At 35.1% G+C, this 25,449-nt stretch overlaps 1 long non-coding RNA gene across 3 annotated transcripts in view; it reads right to left on the minus strand.

Moving 5' to 3' along the window:
* Window positions 1-3,935: 3,935 nt before the first annotated feature.
* The window catches only part of LOC311617202, a 35,695-nt gene continuing 14,181 nt past the window's right edge, over window positions 3,936-25,449 (minus strand). For all 3 annotated transcript variants that reach the window (XR_014794083.1, XR_014794084.1, XR_014794085.1), the window contains 3 exons: window positions 16,980-17,163; window positions 11,813-11,988; window positions 3,936-4,452 (listed from right to left, as the gene is read on the minus strand). This is a non-coding gene — a long non-coding RNA (uncharacterized lncRNA). The remainder of the gene's footprint in view (window positions 4,453-11,812; window positions 11,989-16,979; window positions 17,164-25,449) is intronic.

Genomic DNA, 25,449 nt, shown 5'->3' on the forward strand with positions numbered 1-25,449 from the left:
CTCAAGATGGACAAAGCATATACTGTATATATCCTATATATGTGTTTTTTTTCCAGACTTGCCTTTTATATACATAAAAATAAATGGGGGCCTTTTGTGAAAGTCATAGAATTTGCCTTTTTTAAGTTGGAGTAAAGGGCATAGGGTACGTGGAAGATAAATTTTTTACTACCATCTAACAACATTGAGAGTACTGTGCTGGGCACTTGGTTACTGGCCGTGAGTAAAACAGGTTCGGTCTCTGATACCACAGAGCTTATAGTGCAGTTATTTCTATTCTCTACACATTCACTACCTTATCTTTTGGAAGAATTTTAGACACAGAACATAAACCAAGAGATATTAGGGAAGTTTTAGTATGCTTCAAGTACTTTGTGAAATGGCTGATAAAAATTCAAGTCTAGTAGTACACCATGTGGACTCCATTTTACTTTTACGTACCTTGTCTCACAGGGCAGTTTATTGGAGATACAATGGATATATATGGGTCTCCAAAGGGATCCCATTCAAACATCTGACTCTTCAAAAGTAAATAGCCTGAATCTTTCTTTTAGTCATAAGAATCCATAATGTGAGAACCAATGATGTACAGACTACCCCAATGTCATCCTTATGTAAAGAGAATCAGTCAGGAGAGAGTTGCAAAGTCCATTGCTGATGGTGCTATAACACAAGTCATTAGTGTTTTGCACTCCACTGAATTATTTTATTTATGCCATTAATTAAATATTTCAAATAATTTTTGCCTGACCTTTCTTCTTTCTTTACCATATAGAGTTACCAGATTTAGCAAATAAAATTAAATAATGCCAGTTAAATTTGAATTTCAGATTAACTACCAATAAATTTCTAGTATAAGTATGTCCTATGCAATATTTGGCTCAAACTAATATTGAAATTTAACTGGACATTTTGTATCTCATCTAGCAATGCTACTATCACCAGCTACCTTTCTATCCTGATTTGCATGAAAAATTCCTATATATGTATTTTTATTGCATATAAGAACCATGACTCTGATTCAAAGGTCGAAAATATCCCCTCTCAGAAGATCTTCAGCCATGACAATCAGATCTGTCAGAAAATATTTTACTGAGTCATTTCTTTAGATAGGAGTATGCCATAGGTGGCTTCTGGGAATCCCATTCTACTTCATAGTTTTGAGTGCCTTAAATCACACGATGACCAAATCATAAACTGACTGAAGCTTCATGAAGGCAGGGACATTATGTCTCTACAGTGCTAATAGAGGTTTTGACTACAGTAGGTGTTCGGCAAATAGATATCGGATGAATAAATAAGAAAATTTTTTTTTGAAATCTGCTTATGCCAGAAATAATAAAATAAAAGGTAAAGCTAGAATAGGAGGCTGTTTCCAACTGTGGACCCAGAGGCATAAGGCCCTTTAGACCCTTCGTAGTCAAGCTACATTTTTACATTCATGGCTGAAGCTGCCTCCTAAGGTAATAATGTGGATTTCTAGAAGGCCTAAGTCTCTCTGGAGGGTCAAGCCAAACCAACAGAGTGGTTTTTCCAGGTGCTATGTAGGTGCTTTCAAAAGGTAATATTTTTGCTCCTAAACCTAAATCCTTTTATGGCCTCTCTGGGCCACCTGATGTTTTCTTAATCCACAGCGTGAGGCTTTTTAGAGCACTTACTGATTTAAATTGGGGTTAGCAAAGTAGAATCTGTTTATGACTAAGGAAAGCCATTTTGACGTCAAAATATAGAAATGGAGCAATCAAAAGAATGAAACTAATTAATGTATATTTAATTTGGCTTTTACTTAGCTTTTGGAGAAAACCTGAAGCTTTTCCAAACTTGCCTTTTTAGAACATTACCCACGGGAGAAAGACTCTTAATACTCCAACAATGCTTCTGTTTTCAACCTTCTCCCAAACAAAATTTAAAAAGGAGAAGTAGGAGGAGAGGAAATGTGGGAATTCTCTCACACAGTCCTCTTTAGGCAGTGATTTATGTTTCAAATAGAATATTACTTAAAAAAAACAAACATATATTTTATTGATTTTTCACAGAGAGAAAAGGAGAGGGATAGAAAGCCAGAAACATCGATGAGAGAGAAACATCGACCAGCTGCCTCCTGCACACCCTCTACCGGGGATGTGCCCGCAACCAAGGTACATGCCCTTGACTGGAATCGAAACTGGGACCTTTCAGTCCGCAGGCCGATGCTCTTTCCACTGAGCCAAACCGGTTAGGACTAGACTATTACTTTTTAATTGTTATCCATGGAGGGGTCCTGCTTAGGTTGAAATTATGTAGCAGATTTGAGAGAGAGAGAGAGAGAGAGAGAGAGAGATTTGCAGTGCCAGTTATAAACTATTAGGAGCCCCAAATGAGATTCAAAAATTGCTCGGCACCACCCACCCTCAAGTTGCTGGTCTGACCCTGCCTCCTTCTCCAGCCCTTGAAACAGCCACGGCCACTGCTGATCAGGCCCTCCTCCAGTGCAGGTGCATGGAGGCCCCTGCCGCCGCCCCATCCCTGCCGCTGTGCAAGCAACCTCTTCCTGTCTGGTCAACCTGTTATGTCCTCCCAGTTAATTAGCATATTTCTCTATTTTATATATATATATATATATATATATATATATATATATATATATGTATATATATATTATACACATATGTATAGATAGATAGATTAACACACACACATATATATATGTATAGATAGATAGATAGATTAACACACACACACATATATATATATTAACACACACACATATATATATGTATAGATAGATAGATGATAGATTATTCTTCCTTAATGTACTTTTCCATCAGCACTATCTGAAATATTTAATAATATTATGCAGTAAAAAAATAATGAAATATATAAAGTAGTCAAACTTATAAAAACAAGTAAAATGGTAGTTTCCAGGGACAGGGGAGAGGGGGAAATTAAGAGCTATTTTATGGGTATAGGGTTTCAATTTTTCAAGATGAAAAAGTTCTGGAGATCCATTGCCTAACAATATGAATATGCTCAACACTACTGAACTACACTTAAACATGCTTAAGATGACAAATGGTATATTAGGTGTTTTGTATCACCATTAAAAATAACATTGAGGCCAAAGCCGGTTTGGTTCAGTGGTAGAGCGTTGGTCTGTGGACTGAAAGGTCCCAGATTCGATTCTGGTCAAGGGCATGTACATTGGTTGCGGGTACATCCCCAGTAGGGGGTGTGCAAGAGGCAGCTGGTCAATGTTTCTTTCTCATCGATGTTTCTGGCTTTCTAATCTCTCTCCCTTCCTATCTGTAAAAAATCAATAATATATATATATATTAAAAATAAAATAAAAATAACATTGAGATTATATTAAACTAGAGGCTCAGTGCATGAAATTCATGCAGGAGTAGGGTCCCTAGCAGCTGCCAGCCCACTGGCCAGGGCCTTCCTTCATTCTGTACCCACTCCTGTTGATCAGTGCAATGTCATAGCAAGCAATGGAACTTCCAGTTGGTGGAACTCCAGAAGGGACAATTTGCATATTAGGCATATATATATATATATATATATATATATATACACACACACACACACATATATATATAGTATATATAGTATATATATAGTATATATAGTATATATAGTATATATAGTATATATAGTGTATATATAGTATATATAGTATATATAGTATATATAATATATATATTTAATTACTATATATATACTATATATATATATATATATATATAGTCATTAAAAATCTTAACATGAGTGAAAGTAAAATTTCAATCTTTATATTTGGTTTAGATACATGTTTTTTGAATTACATGTGAAGTATTCTTCCCAAAAGTACTTTTTTTATTTTATTGATATGGTCTCACATAATTGTCCTTATTCCCCCATTCCCATCCCAAACCCCTCCCTACATATGCCCCCCCCCAACCCATATGTATGCACACAAGTCCTTTGGTTGATCTCTTCCCCTTACCCCCATCCTCCCTTACTTTCCCTCTGAGGTTTGAGAGTCTGATCGCTGCTTCTCTTTCTCTGGGTCTGTTTATGTTGTTCATTATTTCCTCTAGATGTGTGAGATCATGTGATCCAAGAAATACCCTTATAAGAACCTAAACTGCAACAAGCCATAATGGTTATGCTGAGAGGCAAATGAATCAGTCTGTAGTGAGTTCCTTTCTGGGCCAACAGTTCTTTTGAGTCCCAATTTCAATGCCAGATAGTTCCTTATGTGTACATGCCAGCCATGATATTTCAGATCTGGTTGGTGGACAAATGGTGGAAATGCAGGTCCGCCCGTCTCTGGGCATCCTTCAGCAACCCACAGCTGCTGTCTGCTGGTATGCTGAGGCATCATCAGCATCTTCCATCTCTGAATTGTGTCTCTTCTGTAGTCATGGCTGGAGTGCTTCTGTCTATTGCTCTCTGTTACAGAATTCCAGATGGTCTCGGAGTTGTTTTCTGAAAATATACAAACATATTCTCGACCAAAAGTTAATAAAAAGATATTTTCTTTAAATTTGATTTGGGATTCTTTTCCATCCCCCCCCCCCCCAAATGATTTTCCCCTGGCTTGTTTTGTCACCATGTGTGTATTTTCATGGGTATCTTGCTATTAGCGTTTCAAATGAAGGTTAATTTTCTAAAGCACAAATTTTTTAGATGTAAATTATTCTCAGGATATTTTTCCTTACATGATATTCTTCCACTGTCACCCCCTTTTTTACCTTAAATAATAGGAAACTTTTGAAATTTTATACTGTAGAAAAGTACATTATTTTTTAACATTTACCATGTACCAGGCATTGCTTATGTACTAAAGACATAAAAACAAATGCGATATCATCAATTAAATGTGTAACAGTCAGAGGAGAATATAAATTCAATATTATAAACAAATTATAAAAGTGTTCATTTATATTTTCCTATGAATTATATATTTATTTATGGGAATAAAAGGACATTCATTCATTTGCTAACTCTTTGTTATAATAAAAGACAGGCTTTGTTTCTCAATAGCTTTCAATGGAGTAGGAAAGAAAACACATCAATAACTTTGTTCAATACTTTCTCCTTTATTTTGGCTTTCACATTTCCTTGGGGAGTTAGTTAATTTTGCTTCACCTCAGTTTTCTCATCAATAAAAAGGCATTGTGGTAAGGGTTATATAAGAATGTCTGTGTACTTATGTGTGAATGTGCAAGCTGAACTATTTTTTAATAATGAGCAGAAAACAAAGACATAATGAAATATTCAAGGGCTTTCAGAATTTACAACTGACAGATCCTTAATTTAATAAATGTTTAAAAGAGATTCTTCATAAATGAGAAAGAAAAGTAAACAGGAAGGAGTAAAAACTAGAAAGTAAGAATAAAAGGAAGGAGATACAAAACCAAATGTTAACATAGATTCTAATAAATATATTGACAAATGTAATTGTTTCAAATATATCTAAAATAATTTTATTGAGTTTTATAAAGACAAAACTTCAATGCTTTACAAAATTGAAAATATCAATATTATGGAATTTTAATGGATATTTAAAATGAATTAAGGTTCATGTATTGTATTATGAAGTAGGAAGGGTAAAATCAACTTCGTTAGAAAAAAATGATAGTTACCCATCTGTTAAAATAATTAAGGTAACAACTAAAAAAAAATACAGTCCATGATGTTCAAATCTGCAAGGGGGAAATTATAGTTAAAAGAAAGTAGGAAAAACAACAGTCAAATGCTAATCAAAAGGAAACTGGTATAGTAATACTAATGTCCTATAAAATAGAATTAAAATCATTTAATTTAAAAAGCCTTGATGGAATGAAGGTCAGTGAACAATAGAAAAAATACATATTTTTATAACAAATCATAACAAGCATAAGCTTGAGTATATTTAATAAAATAGTCATAAAATATATAAAGCAGTATCTGGCAGCAGTAGTGTAGTGTCAGAGTCAAAATGTGGACAGTGGAGTCAGACTGCTCAGATTTAAGTCTTGGCTCTACCAATTACTAGCTCTTTGGACTTCTTAACTTATTATATCCCTTTTGTCCCTTATTTCTTCATCTGTATACTTGGGAAACAATGCACTCACCTCATAGAGATGTGGTAAAGATAACATAAATTATTATGTGTAGAGGACCCATAACAGTGCCCAACACACAGTTAAAACCGCTTGCAAATTAAAACTGCATGCCTTTTCTTTTTTAAATTCAATATCCTGGGATGACCTTAGAGAACTGCATACTTTTTCAAACTCACCCAATGAACAAACATTTAAGACTGGTTCTGCCCTAGACTAAAGGTCACAGGGATTCTCATACATTGACAGTGAGCACAGCTACTTTGGAGGAAAATTTAACAACAGTCTAATTAGTACTCTGTGTTAGTTTTCTATTGCCTTTGTGACAAATTACTATAGACTTCATGGTTTAAAACAACACAAATGTTTTAGCTTACAGTTCTGGAGAACCAGAACCGAAGTCTGCCATGGATCTTAGTGGGCTAAAAAGGTGTGTCATCAGGCTGCATTCCCTTCTGCAGGCCCTTGGCGATAAGCCATTTTCCTTGCCTTCTGGCTTCTTGGGGCTGTCCTTATTTTTGGGGTCATGCCCTCTTCCCCCATCTTTAAAACCAGCACCAGCTGGTTGAATTCTTTCCTTGTGGAAAACTCTCTCTATTCTTCCCCATCTGATTTCAAGGACTCTTTGATTAGATTGGGCCCTCCTGAGTAACCCAAGATAATCACCCCTTCTGAAGATCCTTAATTTCAGTCACATTTGTAAAGTCCTCTGTGCAATTAAAGTAACATATTTAGAGATGTTTGTGCACAGACATATTTGGGAAAGCCACTGTTATATGAAGCACATGTGCATGCACTCCTTGTACTAGCAGTTCTGTTTCTGAGGCCTAAGACAGTCTTTGTTTCTAAATCCGGCATAGAGATATTCACCAATATATTCATCAGAACATTGTGTATACTATGAAAATAATTTTGTTTTATCAATAAGACAGTGGATAAATATTATCATTTCACCTATACAATAGAAGACTGTTTAGGGTTAAGATAAATCTTAAAAAACATAATATTGAACAAAATAAAGATGCAGAATTATATATGTACTACAGGTCCAGTGCAAGAAATTTGTGCATGGGGAGCGGCTATTCCTCAGCCTGTTTTACACCCTCTCCAATCTGGGACCCCTCAGGGGATGTTCAACTGCTAGGCCTGTGTGATTGGGCCTAAACTGGCAGTCAGACATCCCTCTTGCAATTTAGGACCACTGGCTCCTAACCACTCACCTGCCTGCCTGATGCCTGATGCTTCCAACTTCCCTCCCCTGCTGGCTTGGTCACCCCCAACTGTCCTCCCCTGCAGGCCTGGTCACCCCCAATTGCCCTCCTCTGCCAGCCAGATCTTACTCCTAACTGCCTCTGCCTCGGCCTCCAACACCATGGCTTTGTCAGGAAGGAAGTCAGACATCTGGAAGATGGCCAGTTGACCCAGTCTAATTACCATATTACCCTTTTATTAGTATAGATGAGTGTATGTAGATAGAGCATAGCAACTTGAATTAGCTTAAATTCAAGATTTGGTGTAATGATTATCTTTGGAAAGGGAGGTGAAGGAAAAGACAGAGAAAAACATAATGCTTACATTTGTTAAACTAGGTAGGTACATGTGTTTTCTTAAAAATATTTTTTAAGCATAAGATTTGTTAAGCTTTAGGGTAAGGGCACTGAGCTGAATGAAAATATCCCATAGCCAGGAGCAAAGGTTGAGAAAATGAAAACACAGCGCTAAGCTTAGGTAAATTGGTATTGCTGAAAACACTGTAGACTGAAAATCAAGGGACTTCAGTTTTAGTTTTGGCTCCATCACTATTAGCTCTTTGACTTTAAGTGAATTATTGAACACAGCCAGATCTCATTACTCCATCTCAAAAGTAAGAACATTGAATCAAAATACTCTAGTCTATTGATAACTTATCTGATTGCTTTTCTGTACAGAATGATACTTTTGTCACCAAAATATGGATGGTTTGGCAAAGTACATTTTTTTGAGATTGGTAATCACACCCAAGGAAATTGTACACACACACACACACACACACACACACACACACACACACACACATACACACATACACCCTCCATAATATCTGATTTTGGCTTGACACTACCCACGTTTGGGCTAAAAGATGACCCCATTGCTGAGGTGGGAGAGAGCAGCCTATAAAACCAATATGAATACAATTTACAATTTTAAGGTAGGATTGAATTTGGATTCCTGCTCTTTGTACCCTCATAAAACCAAGTTTAGTTTTTCATTTCTATCCACATGATCCCCTTGGGGAACATGCCCAGTAGTGAGCTGTTACAGTACATCTCCAAAACATTTATTCTCCCCAAGAAACTTATTTAATGCCATAGAATTATGGTAACTGCCTGTCCTAATTTAGGAGCAGACAGTGTTAGACTATGGGGTAAATATTTCCTGGCAAAAATAAATATGGCCATACAAATGCCAGTGTTGCTGAGTGATCTCCTTGTCTATGCCAAAATAACCCCCGGACTGCAGAAAGAATTCCCTTCATAGATATTCTGCCACCTCACAAATGCTTCTTTTGTCCTATATGCAAAGCCAACTCTGAGGACCGCCCAGATTTTATACCGTGATTCATTTCTTTGGACACTACTTGGCATGTCTTTGCAAGCAATGTCTTCTTCAATAAGAACAAACCACTTACTTCAAATGACATGAATTCCTGAATAGGACTCTGACTAGGACACACATTGCCTAAGGCAGCAGGCTGGGTTCATTGGCTGTCTTCTGAGAAGCCCTACTTTCATGTCCCAGTTACTCAACTTCTACCACAGCCAAAAATTATCTCAAGCCAAGTTCTTCTGGACAAAACATACTCTTGCTTGCTTCAAGCCAGTAGAAGACTCCAGCCGGATATTGGACCCGTCGAGTAATTTTAATAACTAAATGAAGAATATATTTGATTCTTGTACTCAATCTTTGTAGGGCTGAAGCCACATTTTTATAAACCATCTCTATGTAGAATTTTTATATATTAATTTAGATATTATATTTATTTTATTGCTTCTGTATATATGACAATAATTCTGAATATAGTTTGCAATCATATACTATGTATTCCAAAGACTCAGGGAAGTGACTCCTTCATGTATATATCACAATTATCTGTTTTAGAAGACAGTATTCCAGATGTTGTCTAACCTTCTCCACTTTTCCATCACTACAATTTACCTACCTCTTAGTCATTTCTTCCAATTATTTGAGACTTTGACCCTTGGCATGGTTTTCTTCTTCAACCCATTGAATGAGCATGCGGACAGTTGTCCAAACCCCTATATATTTCTGGTCAACAGCTTTGTCCATTAGTTACATCCTAGAACATGCCAACACCCAAACTGCTCTGATTCTAAAAATCACCAATTTAAGTTCCTCACTCCCATCACAACTTCTGTTCTTCCTATTTTACTTATACATGGACATTATTCTATCCTTTGTGCTTTCCAGTTCATTGACTATTCCATGTTCTCTTTTATCTTCTTACCATCTTTTTTCTCCCCTTCGATTCAATTACATGATTTAGAATTTCCATGATTTTCTTGAAAAAACCATTGATATTTTTGTTTATTTTCTCAGAAAACTTTAATTCTGTAATTCTGTACAAATTCAATCATTTTCTTTGGAAGATAGGTCTCACTACACTGGGTGGCCAGACTATTTTGATCTCTGAATGCATAATAATCTGGCCACTCTGTGTGTGTGTGTGTGTGTGTGTGTGTGTGTGTGTGTGTGTGTTAGAAGCCCTGTTGCGTGAATTCATGTATGGGTGGGGTCTGGCTAGCCTGGCCATGGGGAGGGGACATGGGCGGTTGGCCAGCCAGCCTGTTGGTTGAACTCCTGGTCGAGGGGACAATTTGCATATTAGCCTTTTATTATATAAGATATACACTGAGTGGCCAGATTATTATGCGTTCAGAGATCATAATAATCTGTCCACTCAGTGTATAAAGTTGGAAATATAAACTTTACCTTTTTTTCTGGTCAACTTGCCCTCCTATTTTCTTCAAAGATTATTTTAAACTTTCTTTTCTATCCTCAAAGTGCAACTTCTCTCTCAGTCTTATACCATAGCTATTTTCCACTGGTGATACTCTAATTTACTTCATAGAGAAAAAGAAAATCCACCCGAAAAGAATCAACAAAATGCCTTACCATCCACCCACTAATCTAGTTGAATCGGCATGCATCTACTCCTCTGTTCTACGGAAGGAGGTAGCCATAGACCTAAAAGAGCCTCTTCCATCTGGGCTCTGATTCCCATGCCCTTTTGTTTACTTGGGAACATTTCACTCTCTCTACTTTTCCTGGAATCATCAATATTCTACTTTACATTAGAATATTCTACTTTCTATCATCATTGTGTATTCTTCTAACCAGTCTTAACATTCTTCACTTCAGTAAGTTTCAAATCTATATTTATGTTATTTGAGTTTCCTATGCTGTGGAGTTTCTATTCATATTGTTTACTATATGAATACAATTCCACTTTCTGTGGAAATGTCTTTTCCTTATCAATTTATAGAATTCATTTGTAGATTCCAGATGTAAATTCTTTGAGAGATAAACATTGCAATAAATGTTCTTCATCTATAGTTTGTATTTTAGAATTGTCTATGGGGTTTTTTGTCATATATGAATTTTCATTTTACCATAATCAAATTTAGCAGGCTTTTCTTCTATGGTTTGCACTTTTTGTGTCTTTTAAAAAAATAACTCTTTTCTAAAATAATGAAGATATGTTTCAATAATTTCTTCTAGAAAATTTAGTGTTATATTTTACATTATGTCCTTAATTCACATGTTTTTTTCAAGAATAATTTAATCTAAGAATTTAATTGTTTCTTCCTATAGCTAATTATTTATGCAACATTTATTCAACTGTCTGTTTCCATACAATGATTTGGAAAGGAACTTAATCACATACCAGATCTCAATATTTATGTGTTTACTTCTATATTTTTCATCCCAATGGTTCATTTCTTATTCATGTATCAAGATTACACTGCTTTTATTATTATATTGCTATTGCTTTTTAATGTATATTGATATCTGGTACTGTAACACCATTTCATTCTTCTCAAAAGTCATTTTTTACTTTTTTTTTTTTTTAGCTGCCTGTGTTTTTATTGCTTTGTAGTTATCCAGTTGTGGTCATTAATAAAAAACTTTATTGTTTTTTTTTTTTTTTAAATTGCACTAAATTTATAGATTAACTTTGATGAATTGACATCTTTATGATATTGTTGGTTCTCAGGCATAGACATAGTATACCAGTACTGTTTAAATTTAGGTCACTTTTTATGTATTTTAATAATATATTATCAACAAAGTTATCTTATGTCTTTTTTATTGTTATATTTTATTATCATGGCTTTAAATTGTTTGGGGTACTAAATAGGAATGTATACAACATCTTTCTAAATTCTCTTAATAGTTCTAATAATTTAGTTGTATATTTGCTTAGTCCATGTATATAACATCATCTGTGAACAAGGTCAATTTTGGTATTTATTTTCTGTTTATAACACCACTTTTTCCTTAAAAAAATCTTGCCTCTGCAGACTAGAAATAAACATATAATAACAAAAAAATGTTTGAGTCCCAATTTCACTGTCCAACAGTTCTGAGTCCCTGTTTCAATGTACACAAACAGTTCCTTATGTGTACATGCCAGCAATGATATTTGGATAGTGAGCACATGGTGGCAATGCAGGTCTTACCCTTCCTGGTTTGGTCCTGGACAACCTGCAGCAATGCATAGCTACTGACTGTTAGTATGGCAAGACATCATCAGTGTCTTCCATCTCTGGACTGTTTCTTCTCTTCTCTTCGTGGTTGGAGCAGACCTGACAACTCCTCTCTGTTGCAGGAATCAACATGGTCTTGGAATTGTTTTCTGAAAATATACAAACATATTCTCAACCAAAAGTTAATAAAGGAATCTTTTCTATATAATTGATTTGGGATCCTTTTTATTTTTGCCCAAACAATTTTTCTTTGTCTCATTTAGACAAAATGTGTGTTTTTCATGGTTGTCTTACTGTTAGCATTACAAATGAAAATTAATTTTGTAAAGTAAAAGTTTTCTGGATGTAATTTACTTATAGGATATTTTTCCTTACATGATATTACCCTACTATCTCCCCTTTTTTGATTAATGGAGGCTTTTATAAATTTTATAATGCAGTCTTGATAACTTTAAATTTTTATTTTTTGTACAAAAATATGACTGCTTTAAGTTTATTGCATGTTCAGAAATTTTACCATGAAATTAATTACCAATAGAAATTTTAGTTACTACTTTAGGAACAGCTCTTTGTCCAGTACAATTAAATTTTCTTGAATATTCACTTATTTCAAATAGCCTATTTAAATTAATCTGAAAACTTGATTACTATTTTACTGTCAAATTTAATTCTCTACCAACAATTTAGGGGAAGAGAGCGATAGAAACATCAGTGATGAGAGAAAACTATTGACCAGCTGCCTCTTGCACACCCCACACTGAGATCTAGCCCACAACTCCAGGCATGTGCCCTGACCAGGAATTGAACCCGTGACCTGGTTCATAGGTCGATGCTCAACAACTGGGCTAAAGCAGGGCAAGATATAAAAATTTTAATGGATTAATCAATAGACTCAACACATTGGAAGAAAGAATCAATGAATTTGAATATAGATAAATAGAAATTATCTAAAGTAAATGACAAAGAGGAAAAAGAATGACAAAAATAATTAAACATCAAAAAGCAGTAGAGCAATATCAAATTTTTCAACATTTATAAATAGAGCACTCTCAAAAAGAGAAAGTGAGGACAGAGCAGAAGAAACATTTGGTCAGGAGTATTCCAAAGGTAAATAACAACAACCACAAATTCAACAAGCCCAGAGATCCTCAACTATAGTAAGTATAAAGGAAAACATACCTAGGCACATCATTGTCAAACTGCTGTAAAACCTGTAGACTGGAAATTATAAAATATTGCTGGAAAGCAATAAAAAGATCTAAATAAATGGGGAGGTATTCTATGACTATGTATCAGAAGATTTAAATTGTTTAATATGTCACTTCTCTCCAAATTAATCTATAGATTCAAGGTAATAAAAACCAGGGTGTTTTTGTTTTTTAAGAAATTGAGAGGCAAGATGTTTAAATTTATAGTACTCCCTTCTTATCCTTGGGGAATATGGTCCAAAAACCCCAGTGGTTGCCTCAAACTGCAGATAGTACTAAATCTTATATATATTATTTTCCCCTATATATATATATACACATACCTACAATGAAGTTTAACTTAGAAATTAGGCATAATAGGAGATTAATAGCAACAATAATAAAATAGAACAATATTCTGTAATAAAGTCTTATGAATGTTTTCTTTCTCTTTCTCTCTCCAACTTACAACCAAGATACGTAGCTACTAAGCGACTAACAGGTAGAGAGCATATAGAGCATGGATATGCTAGAAAAAGGGATGATTCACGTCAAGCAAGATTGAACAAAACAGCACAAGATTTTATCAGACTACTCAGAATGATGCATAGTTTAAATCATATAAATTACTTATTTCTGGAATTTTCCATTCAGTATTTTCATACAGTGGTTGACTGTTGGTAACTGAAACCACGGAAAGAGAAACAGGGAATAAGGGGGGATTAGTTTATACATAAATGCAAAGTACTTAAAAGAGTCAAGATAATTTTGAAAAAGATAATTATCTGACTCCAGTACTTCCATAAATTTTCAGAAATAAAAACAATGTGGTATTGGCATAATAAAAAAAAGTAATAGAATAGAGTCCAGAAATGTCATCCACACATATATCTAGTGACAAAGATTTAAAGATAACTCAATGGTGAGAGGATACTCTAAAAAAAAAATGGCTCTGGAACAATTGGATATTTTTGTGAAATATATGAACCTTAATCTTTAATCTCAACATAAACAAGAATTTACATAAAATGTACCATAGGTCTAAATAAACAGGTAGAATCAAACTTTTAAAAAAAATATATAAGAAAATCTTACATCCCATTAGACAAATTCATTTCTTTCTTTTTTTTTTTTTTTAAGACACACACGCAAATCACATTTTGTTCTGATTATATACCAACGTTTGGTATGTCCCACCCTTCCTCTCGGAGATGACTACCATTAGAGGAAGGAGAGATTCACAGCTTCATTTTCCATCCTGCACTAAAATGGATGAATGGATCCCATGTCTTTCCTGAGCAGAGTCCTGTGTCACCGACATGCCCATTGAGCAAAGAGCTCATTCTTCCCCTGGAAGGCGTGAAAGCGGAGCCAGGTTAAATACGATGCTTCCTCTTTCCTTGCGAGGTGTTCTTTCTGCAGTTAATAAAAGCTAACAAATTCTATTGTGGATCTGTTTCTTGATGGCTTAGAATTTAAACCAAAGTCTCTACTCATTGTTTCCATACAGAAAATCTGCACATCAAATTCATTTCTTAAGTACAAAAAAAAGAGAAAAAAAAAAAAAGAGAATAAAACCAAGAAAAAAAGAATAAAAGTAATAAATTGAATAACGATCAAAAGTAAAAATACAAAATGTCTGCATTTTTAAATATATTGTTAAAACAATGAAAAGACAAGCCACATATTTTTAAAACACATACCAGATAGACTTGTATAAAGAATACATTTCTTTAAATAAGACTCATACAACTTAATAATGAAAAAACAAACAATCCCATAAAATATTTGAACAAGAACCTCACCCAAAAGGTGCTAGCATTATTTTATAAATTATAAAATCAATATTTTGTATTAGACTAATAATTCAGATGTGTGTTGTGATCTCTAGGGTAACAATCAAATATACTAGTACATATCAAAGATTTGATTATTTTATGTTTCCTCTGTGTGCAAGATATATATATATATAAATACATATTTATATGCAATATATATATATATATATATATATATATATATATACATATATACATTTTGTATGTAAATAGAGAAAAAATAAAATAATGAAAATATTCATTATCCAGAATAATGCTAGAAAGAAGGGACAGAAACATAAATATTTGAGACAAAAAAGATATTTAAAACTGCAAATATAAAATCAAATGTTTAAAAAAATAAGATAAAGTACAAGTAAAATGAAGAAATAAAATAATTTTGTAAGCTAGAAAGGTTCTTATAAATATTTGTTGGTTTTATCATAGCTATTTTTAATACATAGTATGTTTCTACTAATGGTCTTCAGATAACGTCTTGGTTAAATTTTAAATGGCACAAAACATGGTTTATGTGTACTTTTTTAATAAAGGAAATATAAGTTAAATGAAAGTTTAATTAAATTGCTAAGATTCTTAGACTGGATAAAGACAAAAATCTAATTATATCCTGTTTATAAAACTCAATTAATTAAATCAATGAACAGAAAAAAATACCATAAAAACAAGAACCAGGAACAAAGGCAAAATAGATTTGAAAGTAAGCAGCATTGTTAGAGATAAAAGGGACATTTCATAATGATGAAATTGTCTATCCAAGAGGAAGACAAAAGAATTCCAAGTTTGAATGTAATTATTTATATGGATTGAAACTAAATAAAGAAAAATTAATGGAATTTTAAAAGTAAGTTGGTTTTTGTATTTAGAGAGAGAGGAAAAGAGAGGGATAAAGAGATGGAAACATAGATGAGAAAGAGATATCAGATCAGCTTTCTTCATGCCCCCCACTGGATATAGAGCCCACAACCCAGGAGCATGCCCTGGCCAGAAATCAAACCAGGGATCTTTTGGTTCATGGGTTGACACTTAACCACTGAGCCATACCAACCAGGTAAAATTAATGGAATTTAAAAGAGATAAATTCAAAATGATAGTGGGAAATTTTAAAGTATCTTCCCAGTAACAAATAGAATAAGTAGACAAAAAAATAAGAAAGATGTTGTGTATTTCAGCATATGCTGCTTCCATTAGATAAATCCAGAAATAAAGTTTAATAAGTTCAGGAAACACTATATAATTTATCACATCTTCTACTTTCACAACGAATAACAGCATCATAAAAAACTATGATGAAGTTCTGCATTACCAAAACGTATATGTGTTTTCTAAGCTAGTTAGTGCAAAGTTTTGGTATAGTTAAGCCTTGATTGCTGTTGGTACACTGGGAGGAATTGACCTCCAGGCCAATTGGCTATGAAAATCCGCTGTGTCTATAATGGAAGAATTGCTGCACTGGAGATACGCTTATGATGCAGGCCTTGTTTCAGTGGGGGCTTTGGTGCTCACTGAGTCTGTTTCCCTGCTTCCCGAATGTGTCATTTATGGATGTGAGGAGTTGAAATCTGGAGTCTCACACTGACCACTAGATACACTGGCTTCTGGATCTCCAATGGGATGCAATTCAGCTACTGTCTGAGGCCACCCTGCAGAAGCTACAGCAAGAACCACAGTCCTCTCCTCCCTGCTTAGAGCTTGGAGGCTTTGGAGCTGTCTGCACCAGGTTGCAAGTTTGCCTAGTTAAACTGCAATAGAGAAGGCCATTCATATGCAAAAGCCGCTGCTTGGAGCTTGGGTGTGTTTGTAGATTGTGCGGGGTGGAGTCTCAGGACGTCACTAGGCTAGCGTATGGCAAACAACAAAGACTACCAGTCAGCCATCTCTTCCTCTCCAACTGCATGTCCCTGTGTCTGCACCCCAGCACAGCAAACAATTATTTTTGCTCGCAGCTCTGCAAGCAAGCCACTCTCACTTTCTGACCCGATGGCAGACAGTTCAGCTTCTCTCCAGAAACTGGATTTCAGAGAGATTGGGAGCTTGTCTCTCTTCGGGTTGAAGAAAGCAATGCCCACTGCCAGCCAGGATCCACCACCAGACTGTATCACGCACATACTCCCATACCTCAGTTTTTCAGCGCTTGTGCCCTGATTTTTCTTTTCCTTTCTGTCTAGTTTTAGAACTTCCACTCAGCCACCTTTCCCGTGGTTCTGGATGATAGATGTTTTATCTTTTAGTTGTAGTTTTGAAATTGTTGTGCACAGCAGCAGTTTAGATGTTTACCTATGCCGCCATCTTGGATCTCCCCCTAAGTAGACATTTTTGTTAGTTATTATTCAAATTATAGGAGAATGTGCACATTCCATTCCTTTAAATTAACACTACCAATTGCATTTTTAATTAATTTAATCAATAAAAGAATTTACTTTCAGAAATCAATCTAGTATTACAAAATGATGTTTATCTGTAAATTGCCAATATCTGAGTAAGAATACTAAGATTCTATGTTCTGTGACTTAAGACCACATATATTCTCCAAAATTTTAGGTGCTACTTCATGCAAAATTCAATATTAAAAAGCACACATAAACCGTGTTTTGTACCATTTAAATTTTAACCAAGACATTATCTTATCTGAAGACCATTAGTAGAAACATACTGTGTATTAAAAGTAGTTATAATAAAACCAACAAATATTTATAAGCACCTTTCTAGCTTACAAAATTATTTTATTTCTTCTTCATAAACACCCTCACAAACAGAAGTATGTAGTTCTGGTATTAATATTCTTGCTTTTCTTATTAAAAAACTGAAATTCATAAGCCCACATCCTTTGCCTATACCACCCCATCTGGTTTTACATGATCACTTGAGCCCTCACCTTACTCAATCTCTTGTCAAAATAGGGCATTCTCTAAAATAAAAAAACAAAAACAAACAAACAAAAGAAAACAAACAAAAAACAGTGATGGATTTAATTTTATATATATATATATATATATATATATATATATATATATATATATATATATATATAAAGGATAGTTGTTTAATGAGACTATTAATATAGTGAAAGGACAGGTGACTAAATGAGACCAATAAAGGATCAATATTTAGACTATACGAAACATCTGTGAATCAATAAGAAAAACACATTGATCCATGAGGGGGAAAAAAATGAGTAAATTATATAAACAGGCAAATTTTTTAAATTGAATTTATTGGAAGTGACATTGGTTAAATAAAATTATACAGGTTTCAGGTACACAATTCTATAATACAATATCTGCATATTGTATTTTGTGTTCACCACCCCAAGTCAAGTTTCTTTCCATCACCATTTATCCCCTCTTTACCTTCTTCTACTGACCCTCACCCCCTCTTCCTGCTGGAAATCGTCACACGTAGTTTTTGTCCATGAGTTTCTTTTTTTTTTTTCTTTTCTAATCCCTTCACCCTCTCACACAATCCCCAAACCCCTCCTCTCTGACAGCTGTCAGTCTGTTCTCTGTATCCATGAGTCTGTCTCCACTTAGTTTATTTTTTTCATTATATGCCACATATTAGCACAACCATATAGTACTTGTCTTTCTCTGATTGGCTTATTTCACTAAGCATAATAATCTTCAGGTCTATCCATGCTGTTGCAAAAGGTAAAATTTTCTTCTTTCTTACAGCTGACTAATAAGCAGGTAAATTATAAAAGAGAAAATAAAAAAGGGTAGCAACCTTATAAAGAATGACTTCAATTTCTTAGTAGTATAAGAATCGTAAGCCCTTCACTGCATTTCTCACATAAGCCCACAAATTAATGTGTACCTAGATATTCTTTTTTCCTTTTTATTGAATTTATTGGGGTGACACTGGTTAATATAATTACAGTATACAGGTTTCAGGTGCAAAATTCCACAACACATCATGTGTACACTATTATATGTTCACCACCCATATTCATGTCTCCATCAATTACCATTTATCCCCTCTTTCACCTACACTCCCTCCAGCAGGCCACTTCCACACCCCAGCAAACGCCCCTACTGACTGTGTCCATTGGTAATGCTTATGTGCATTCATACAAGTCCTTTGGTTGATCTCTTACCCTCCTTCCCTGCCTTCCCTCTGAGGTTTGACTCAGCTTGATGCTTCTCTGCCTTTCTCTGAGCCTTTACAACATTGTTTAGGGGTGGGGGGCTCAGGTGAAAAGCTGAAGGAGATCTGCATGACCTTAAGTGGGAGAGTAGAAGCACACCAATGAGAACTGTACCGTAAGTCAACAAAATTAAAAATACAATACATAAGTTAAGAATACATGCTTCCAAATCAATATTTCTTATCTTTTTCTAGATCACAAAGGAGCAAAAGATACCCATTAATCAATTTGGATGATTGTCTGAAGTAGGTAGATAAAAGGCAGTGTACAATGAGGTTAAAGAGAAACAATTGAGGGAAAGATCAAGGAAACATTTTCTTCACACATATGTCTTCAATCTGTCTACTTTTCTCCATCACCAGTCATCTCAAACCCCTTCATCTTAGGAACATCCTGATTTCCCTCCACTTTCTTTTATTGTACTTTCCCTCTCTCCATTTTTTTTCATCTGGACACAGAGACCTTTAAAAATACAAATCTTATTTTACTTATTTTAAAAACTCTTCTTAGGCTTCCTTTAACTTTCTGAATAAAGTTCAAATCCTTACATCAATCCTATATTTGCAGACTCTTGTTGAGAATTCTGTCTCTTGAAAATGCTCTGATGCTAATGACATCCCTCTCACAATCCAGGACTGCTAGCTCCCAACCACTTGCCTACCTGCCTGCCTGGTTGCCCTTAACTGCTTCTGCCTGCCAGCCTGATCACCTCCTAACTGCTCCCCTGCCAGCCGGATTTATTGCCCCTAGCTGCCCGGGTCCCCCTCAACTGCCCTCCCCTGCAGGCCTGGGTCCCCCTCAACTGTCCTCCCCTGCAGGCCTGGTCACCTCCAACTGCCCTCCCTTGCAGACCTGGTCCCTCCCAACTCCCTTTCCCTCCCCTTTTGGCCTGATCTCCTACAACTGCCCTCCCCTGCTCACCATCTTGTGGTGGTCATCTTGTGTCCACATGGGGGTGGCCATCTTGTGTGTTGGAGTGATGGTCAATTTGTATATTATCTCTTTATTATATAGGTTGCCTCTGTGTAGAATGGTATTCCATCCTCTCCTCAGCTGCTTTTATTCATCTTTCAGATTTCCAGTTAGAGTCATCTCTCAACTGACTAGGTCACTTCCTTTAACTGTTCTTTTAAAAGTACACACTTGCCCTGGCCAGTGTGTACTGAAAGGTTGCCAGTTTGATTCCTGGTCAGTGCAAATACCTGGGTTTCAGGCTTGATTCCTAGTAGGGGATGTTCATGAGACAGCTGATCAATGTTTCTCTCTCACATCAATGTTTCTCTTTGTCTCTTCCTCTTCCTCTTCCTACCTCTCTCTCTAAAAATCATTTAAAAAATCTTTTTTTTAAAAATCAGCTTGCAATTAGAAATTATTTCAATAATTTCTATTTCTAATAATATTTTTTTAGCCACCAAAGGTGGGGACACTGTTTTGCTCAAGATTATATTCAATTAACTTAGCATTCAATGACCAACACATAATTGGTCAACAGTAATTGTATTAAACAAATGAATGAATGTAAGAATTTTCACTTTAAGAAAAATACTAAACACCTGCTTTCATAATTTATAAATGAGAGAGTTGTAAAGGAAAGTTTAGAATAATTATATTAATAAAAAGGGCATGAATCAGAAAAAGAAGTAATGTTCAAAAGGAAAAACATGAAATGAAATCAAAACACACACAACACTTCTAAAATATTAAATAATTATTATAGATGTGTGGAAAAGATGAGCATCACGTGCCTATTTTATATTTCTCTGTTTAGAATCTGTGTATAGTTTTATAGCTATTGAAAACAAGTTTATAAATTACATTCCAAATGGCAGCCTTTAAACAATAACATTTTTTTTTCTGAAACAGAGCCAGCAGATTTTGCATCACATGTCCATGTATCCAAAAATTTATTGTGCAGAAACTAATTCCAAAATATTCCCTTTTAAAATTTGCTTACGCATTTCTTTATATAAACAAAAGTGAATACAGTCTGACAAAAAAGAATGAGAATGTTGCTACATTTTTCAAGTATATAACATCTGTTTTATAATTCCATGGCATTTCAACTAGCCTAAAGAAATCCCTAGGGAGAAAACTATAAATGGTATTCCCGATGCACACACATTAGTAATGAGTAGCACACATGGAAGCTGTAAATTTGAGAAGAAAATCCATGTTTCCCATTGAAACTTGTCTAGCCCATAGAGAGGGAGCCTCTGAAATGGGATATTTGTTATTCAGAAGCCAATGTCAATCAATCTTGATATGCTTTCAAAGTAAAATAAAATCTGATCTGGGCTTCTTATGTGCCAGATGCTTTATAAGTATTCTGTCACTTTTTTTTTCCTGAAATCCCTGTGAGGTATATATAAATGTCAATATTTTCAGAAGAAGAGACTGAGACTTAGAGAAATTAAATCATAGACTAGAGTGAACACAGCTAGATGATAATGGGGTAGAACTCAAACTCGAGGACACCTCCAAGTTTTCATGATTTCCCCTCAGTCCTGTCTTAAAGGACTTCCTCTCCCTTCTTTAGATCCCACTCATTCTCCAACTGAGACTATATTTCTAGATCTTTTCCTAAATTTTATCCCTTCCTCTCAATTTGCCTCTGCCAACTTTGAGCACTCACATTTTAGTTACTATGATAGATATTAGAAACTTTTGGACCCATTGCTCATCTAATTAGAAAGTAACTTGAGATCAACTGCTATTTGGGATCTGTTGTCTTTTTTATCCTTCACTTGGTCACAGAATGCCTTGGGCAAGAATTTAACCATGAGTATTGTAGTTGAACATGAAAAGTTGAAGGAATCCTATATAATAAAAACCTAATATGCTAAGTGTCCAGTCGCCCAGTCATCCATTCAACCAATCAAAGCATAATATGCTAATGATATGTTAAGGCCACTCAACTTCTCACTATGAATATAATTTGTCTCAATTAAAAATCTTAATAAAAGAAATGTAGCTTTAGAATAGAAGGAACATTTGGGCTCGTTTTCTAATACAACACCTTTATGTAGTTTGTCTTAATGATTTTTCTAGCTTTATTGGAATGTAATTGACAAATAACATTGTGTAAATTAAGGTGTACACCATGATAATTAGATATAAGTATATTGTGAAATGATCACAATAAGGTTAGTTAACATATCCATCACCTCATATTATTACTTTTGTGTGTGTGTGGTGAGAGCACTTAAAATCTAGTCTCTTAGCAACTTTTAAATATACAATACAGTATTGTCAGTCATAGTCACCCAGCTGTACATTAGCTCCTCAGATCTTCAGAACTTATTCATCTTGTAACTTAAAGACTATCTACCCTTTGACTAATACCCCCTCATTTCCTTCACCTCCAAACCCTGGCAATAGCATATAAGTAAGATCCTACAGCATTTGTCTTTCTCATTTTGACAGTTCACTTAGCATAATGCCCTTGAGTTTCATACACATTGTCACAAATGGCAGGATTTCCTTTTAAATGAGGAAACTGAGACCAAAAGAGACAATGTAATCTGTTCAAACACTCACAGCTTTTGGTGACAAAATTTGAAATGGAATTCAAGACTCAAAGCTATTATATTAATATTAAATTATAGCAGAGTCAGAAAATATCAGAGAACACCAAGAAAGAAGGATTCACAGTATACCAACATTCATATTTTTTGAGCTATTGATATAATTTTACTGGATTGATGTAAGTCAAGGAAAACTTCTGGGCTGTACCTTAGAGTTCATTATCCCTCTGTTTTGTACATAAAAATGTGTGTGGTTTTACTCTTAATCCTTTTATTGATACACCATTGAGGTGAGTGTTTTAGGATTGTTTATTTTAAAAATATGTGAAGTTATTCTTTTTATAAATGTTATTGGCAACAGCAAAGAACACTTATTTTTCTTTCCTATTATAGCCATGAAATTCCAACAAGTAGAACTGTCCCAGACAGTTTGGAGAAGTACCACTGCCTTCATCTAGTAATAAAAGCAGTAATCTCTGGTGAAAAATTAAAGCAGTTGGTTGTAGACAAGGCTCATTGATACTATGATCCTGGAGCCAGACACAGCAGAGAAAAGCAAATGGACATGGCCCCGATTTATGCTTTGGTTGTTCTTGGGAGTCAAGTAAGCATAAAGGGACTGTGATCCTTGTGCAAGTTCAGTATTATCCTATGGACAGTGGAGCAACGGGAGAAGAAAGGGTTAGCCTGGAAATTGGTGCTTAATTAATATGTTCATTGAAAACCCGAGTAGCATTGGCTAGTTCAAAGCAGTGTCTAATGTGAGTCAAGTGTTATTTCTCAGTGACTAGATTGTCTTTATTAAAGTGGTATGATTCACTTGAAGTGTTTTGCCATACCAAATTGGCTAGCTAATTTGAATAAGGAACCTAGATAGGTTATTTCTTTCCCAGACTTCTCTTAATAACAGTTTGTTTCTTTCCTTCCTCATATCCAAAACACAGCTATTAAAATGGGAACATCTTAATTTTGAGAAACTCAAGAGAAGCCCTTCGAAGTATAAAATATGAGTAGGACATGGGACATGACTCATGGTCAAACACATTTTAGCCAATATCCAGGGGCATCATTTATAATATTTTTTACACAAATTGAGTATTCAGACTATTAGTCTGGTTCATAGTGAAAAAAAGAAAAAGAAAAAAACAAAAAAGAAAAAAACAACAATTTCGAGAGATGGGGTAATAGAGTAGAATCACATGTTAAGAGAGCATGGATTGTATTACCGTAAAAACCTTGGCCAGGATGAGAGAGACCTGAAGAACCTGTTTATGAGAAAGAAAATGAGAAATGTGAAAACAATCTAGTTTGGGGAGCATACCAGACACTGTTCAGTTAGTCAGGGGAGATATGTATTATATTCATATCTAAGATCACAAAAATTAGAGGTGAGATATGTCAGTGAGAGAGATTGTAGCTTCCTGTTCTTGATGTCTCCACTGGTTCCCTTGCTGGGCTCTTTACATCCGCCTTGTTTAGTCATGCCCAAATCTGTTCTTCACCTTGGACTCAGGGTCCTTTAAAACAATTGTAAACCACATCGTGTTCCCACCCTGATTAAAACCTTGCAAGGTCAATCCTACATGGCTTAGCTTTTTTACACAGGGACATGATCTGACCTCTAGTTGTTTCTCCATTGTCTGCCAACTTCTTATACCATGTTTCTCACTACTCCACCTTCTATTTTTTATGCTCAGGTCTTTTGCCTTTCCCCCTACCTAGAATAGGCCAGGATCATCCACACTTTAGGACTAGCGTACTCAGTGTGGAATATTCTACCCTAGGGGTGTCGAACTCAATCAGAGAAGGGGCCAAAATCTAAAATCCAGCCTAAATCGCGGGCCGAATGGTTTACTGAACAGTCATAAACTGACAATGTCATAAACTGACAGCGGAGTGCAGTGATGACAGCGCGGTGCGGGCCACATTGCAAGGCCTGGCGGGCTGGATTTGGCCCGCGGGCCGTGTGTTTGACACATGTGTTCTACCCAGAGATATTTTATGCCGCAATCTCTCTTGGCATTCAGATTTCAACTCAAATGTTACTTTCTTAGTGAGGCCTTTCCTTAGCATCTAATTTATATTAGTGTGTGCCTGACCCATAACATTTAATTATATTACAGCATTTTACTTTATTTACATAACCCTATCATTAGCTGAGGTCAAGTTTTGTTTATTTGTTTACAAAGTCCTTTGCCTCCTCTCTCTTGCCTGTTCTTTGGCACATTCCTTCCAGCAAGAACTTTGTCTGGCATATGGTAAGCACTAATTATATGATTAACGAGAAACTCAGACTTATCTGACTTATTCAATATGCTTTGCCATTAATTTCAACTCTCAATCAGTCCAGGAGTGAATAAGCAGAACTGCTACTTTGAACTTAATTCTTTGCAATAAGGAAAAACTGATTGAATCAATGGGAGTGATAGTTAGTAGCTTTGGAGAATGTGAACAATGTTCTTGGAATTAATAATAAATCTGTGGAAAGAAATGCAGGGGGACAGCCAAACATCTACCCTGGACTTTAGGAAAGCACATCCTAAAAAGCATAACACAAATTAGGTATGACCGCATGACCAGAGATTCTAAAAGGGAATATTGCTTCAGAGAAAGAAGAATAACAATGACCTCCTGATAATACAGTCACTGATTATTATTTTTTAAATATAAAATGAAGCCTTAGGTGCTGTGTAGGGTGAGATCATATTTTTTAAAGACTTGTACAACAGACAGAATAAACTTTGTCTAACAAAAAATGAGAAATAGCTCTATAAACCTGTCAGAACCACAAGTCAAAGTCCAGAGTGGTCTGTGGAGTACAAAAATAAAATATAGAACTTAAATGACCTTTAGAAAAATTATGATTAGTTCTGCCCAGAATGAGAAAAACATAAAGATCCTAATGCATCTGGGTGAGCAG

Source organism: Pipistrellus hanaki, assembly GCF_964339955.1.
Source record: "Pipistrellus hanaki genome assembly, chromosome: 2".
In the NCBI taxonomy this organism is placed as follows: domain Eukaryota; kingdom Metazoa; phylum Chordata; class Mammalia; order Chiroptera; family Vespertilionidae; genus Pipistrellus; species Pipistrellus hanaki.